Below are 4,540 nucleotides of genomic sequence, written 5' to 3'. Positions count from 1 at the left end.
CTTATGGAAACATGTAATCACAAGTGATTAATTTTTAATCAGGAATTAAAAGTAGTAGAGTTTCCTGAATTGGTCAATTTCTACATGTAAGCTGACATCTAAATTTAGAGCTCCAAAATTTGGGGATTTAAAGCATCCAACATTCATAAAGCAAACTGAATTTAGTAAAATCCTCAGCAGTAAATAACCTTTTGGCTCTCAGACTGTGTTAGTACATGACATTAAAAGATTTTTTTCCAAATCGAATGTTGGGTTAAGAGCCTTACCTTCAGTCAGTAGACTGTTTTGACAAACTTCAAGGCAGTAAATACCGAGTTAAACTAAAGCTAATAAAACAGCAGAGTGCATACAAATGTAATTATAATAACAAAATAAAACCAGGAACAAAACAAAACTAACTTCCCTAAGTTGTCAAGTTATATCTGAAATCTTATAGACAATGATAACGAAATATTGCAAGGAATTTCTATGACTAAATAAATGGTAAGCAAAAACAGAAAAAGTTTGAGAACAGGTTGATATTTTTCTGTGACTCTACTAACTGTAAAAGATCTTCTGAACTCATACATTTTCAGGAGTAGAAAATGGATTCTGGACAATATGAATCATCGCTAAAACAGGTCAAGCCCATCTGGAATCATAGGAGATAATAAACAAGAAAGATCCTCTCAGAGGACAAAATGAAGAAAGCAACTCCTCTACCTCAACAACTAATTTTTGACATTTTTGTAAAACAGGATTTAAAATGTAATCCAGATGTTTCTCAAATGATCCATTTTGAACAAGTTTAGGTAATTATCATCTCCATCATTACATACTGGTAGTGTGTGTGTGTGTGTGTGTGTGTGTGTGTGTGTGTGTGTGTTGTGAAGAGAGTTGGCTTTTTCCCCACTGTATTTTACACAGAGAGGTATCTGCCCCAATAGAAGCAACTATTTCTGAAAACACCACTTTTCAAAAAATCTGTACAGTAAAGGTGACTGGAGGCCAATTCTTTTTTCAAAAACTAAATGGTGTGCCTGAATTGTAATATGTATATGCCTCTTTGGCAAAGGGATACATCTCAATTGTTAATTGTCCACCCAATATTTCTTAATTTTTGATAAATAAAGTTCCACAGTGTCCACAGTGACGTTAAGCTCAATTCAAAGAAATAAATCACAACCAATCATGTCACTCTGAGTAGCAATTCTTTTATTGTTATTCTTTTTTTAGGTGTAGTATTCTATTCAGATCCAGGCCCCAAAACTTAAGTAGGAAACATCTAAGATGAAGTAAGAGAAAGAAAAACTTAGTGTATTTCGACTGGTAGCTTTAATATTTCTGATTTAGGTGAACAAAGGTCCTTTCCAACTTCACTCCTTTATTTAGGGCTATGATATGATGATCTTCTGATATGAATGCTATGTCACATAAACCACAGAATTAAATAGGTGCAGGTAGATTTGGGCTACAATAATAGCTACATGAGGGGCCGGGAGATGGCTCAGTGGAATAAGCGCTTCCCTCGGAAGTGCAAGGGTCTGAGTTCAATCCCCAGTTCTGAAAAAAAAAAATAGTTACATGAACCCGGGAGTCCATTCTCCTCAAATGTATTCAACACCATCTTAACTGTTTAAAACAAGAATATATGTGTCATATAATATACATCATACATTTCAAAATTTAAGTAATGATGATCAACATCACTGGTCATTTATGAGATGCAAAGGGAAACATCAATGAGATTCTGTCTCAGCCAAAAAAGAATGGCTAACGTCAGTAAATCAACCAATAAGAAATGGAAGCATTGTGGGAAAAATGAGCCCTTCTCCAATGTTGGTGGGAGTGCAGACTTGTGCAACCACTATGGAAATCAGTATGGTTTTTACTCAGAAAGCTAGAACAGCTCTCCTTGGAGCCAGATACTCTCCTTCTAAGTATCTTTCCAGAATAATTAAAAACATCAAACTATAGCAATGCATGTACACCTATGCTTAAAGCAGCACAATTTATACTAGCTAGATCTTGGAAACAACCCAAATGCCCTTCAAATGAAGAATGAATAAAACATTTTTTTTATACAATGGAGCACTACTTAGCTATAAAGAACTTGAAACTTTATAGAAAAATGGATGCAACCTGAGACCATACTCTTAAGGGAAATAAATCAAACTCACATGTGTAAACATCATATGGTCTCCTGATGAGAGAAACTAATAGAGTAAATAAGGTACAATAGATATTTTAAAAAGGAAGAGATTGTTCAAAAGAAAAGAGAATCTGGAATGGAGGAAGGGTAAAGGACAAAAAGAAAAAGAGAGAAAAATGCAAGTTAGTTATATTATGTTTCTGAGATCATTAAAAAGAAAGGTTTGTGTGGACATTGATTAGAGAAATTTTATTGTCCATCTGTTATACTCTGAATAACTACTTTAAAGATTGCAATTTGCAATGCATTAAATATTATTAATCTATCATTTTGTTATGAAATTTTGTTTAATAATATTTTTTCAATAAAATAAAATGAAAAGGAAAAAAGAAAAATATTTGGAGGACAAATGAACAGGTATAAACTTGTAATCTCAGCAATTTGGGACATGGAAGGAGGTGAATCATATATTTGATCCCCACCTGGGGAACTTGGTGTCTTCATGAATGTTTTCTCAAAAATAATGATGATCATAATAATAAGCTGGACATACAGTGTAGTATGAAGTCCCAATATGACTAAAACAATATATTCTATTCTTTAGCAATATTTTATTGTTGGGTTAGTTATTTAAAGTTAGAATTAGGAGTCGGGGAGATAGCTCAGTAGAATAAGTGCTTGCCTGGCAAGCGCAAGGGCCTGAGTTCAATCCCCAGTTTGGCCTAAATAAATAAATAAATTAATTAATTTAGAATGATAGCCAGCGATATAGTTTAGAGGACTAAGCACCTGCCTTGGCAAGCGCAGGGACCGGGGTTCCATCTAGGGTTCTGCATGCAGCCCCGGCCCTGCCTCCAGGAGATGCTGAGCGGGCAACTGAGTCCAGGCCTGGTGGTACACACTTGTAATGTGAGCACAGGGGAGGCTAAAAACAAGAGGATCAGTATGAGTCCAAGCTACATAGTGAGATCCTGTACCATATACATTAAAAAATGAAAGAAAAAAAAAAAAAAACAGAATGTCAAATGTTAAAAGTTAGAACACCCAATATAATAGGTCTGATCATATATTGATATTTGGATTTTTAATTACAATATACAAAGATATAGAAATAATACAGACTGAAGTATTCAAAGTTTACAACTTAATAAACATGTTTGTGTGGGCTCATAATATTAGAGGGTTTAGACTATAGTTGACTGGCAGATCAACAGCACAAATCATGAGGGAGAAGGAAAGGATGGTAAGAGTCAGCTCACATTGTGAGGAGTCAGGAGCTAGAAAGAGGGAGGAAGAGAAATGGTGCTGGGAACAGCAACACATGTACCCCACTCCTGAGCTGGGCAAGCCAGCCCTGGAACTAGGCCCCATCCTCACAGCCTGTGAAATCATCATTGGATGAATACATTGGTCATTATAGCACCCCATGAGCCAGTTTTCTTCCCAAAGTCACGTCTATGAATGCATGGAACATTTGAAGACATTTTAGATCCAAAAAATGTGATTTAATGATTTTAGTCTGTAACAAAATAGATTTAAATGTGATCTTGGCTTCTCAACCCAACATAAACATATTACATGATAACAGCCAGCCAATTGTGAACTCACTGCCACCTAAAGGGTCCCTAATTGTGACTTTCGTGTGTGTGTGTGTGTGTGTGTGTGTGTGTGTGTGTGTGTTAAATTCTCTAAGAAATGCTGCTCTGTGGATATTTATTCAAGTACTCATCAGGTTCAATCTTACTACAGCAATGTTCTCATTCAATAAAAATTATATCTCTCTATGATCCTATAGTGCCATAAGCATACCTGTTTCACTTTTGACATCTAAAGAAAGAAAATTATAATTTATGATGTAAATTTGTTTTACTTATTTATTTATTTATGTTTGTATTTTAGGGAAGGGTCTATAGGGTGTTCAGGGTCTCACTACTAAATCCGACTTGGAGTGATCCACCTGTTTACAGCTTCCCAACATCTGGGATTATAGGCACATGCCACCATGTCCAGTAAGACATAAATTTAGAAGCAAAGCGTGACAGAGGTCACTGGGTTCTAGGTACTTCAGAAAGAGATCTGTTTTCTCTTTTAAACCATGGCTTGGTCAAAATATAAAATCTAATAGGTAAATGTATTAGTTTTGCATTTCTGGATAACAAACTATCAACACTTGAGCATCTTTAAATAATCATTATCAATCATTTATAATAAATGTGTTTTATATGTATGGCCACAGGTTAGTGAAATAATTACTGGGGGTCTCATCAGATAAAATCAAGATGTCAACTGAGGTTGCAATCTTCTATGAGGCTTTCAATCATGATTTTCAGAATTCAGCTTCCTATGCTTATAGTACTAAAGTTTTAAGATCCTTGACACAACTTGCTCTTCCTAGCTATGTGCTCTTTT

General features: G+C 35.1%; 1 long non-coding RNA gene across 1 annotated transcript in view; it reads left to right on the top strand.

Annotated features, from left to right (window-relative positions):
• The first annotated feature begins 581 nt into the window (after nt 1-581).
• Nucleotides 582-4,540, top strand: part of LOC111813244 — a 14,419-nt gene continuing 10,460 nt past the window's right edge. The window contains exon 1 of the long non-coding RNA XR_002818551.1: nt 582-791. This is a non-coding gene — a long non-coding RNA (uncharacterized LOC111813244). The remainder of the gene's footprint in view (nt 792-4,540) is intronic.

Source organism: Octodon degus, unplaced genomic scaffold, assembly GCF_000260255.1.
Source record: "Octodon degus isolate 3935 unplaced genomic scaffold, OctDeg1.0 scaffold00175, whole genome shotgun sequence".
Classification (NCBI taxonomy): Eukaryota; Metazoa; Chordata; class Mammalia; order Rodentia; family Octodontidae; genus Octodon; species Octodon degus.
Note: the sequence above shows the minus strand (reverse complement) of the source record. Positions and strands in the feature narration are given on the sequence as shown.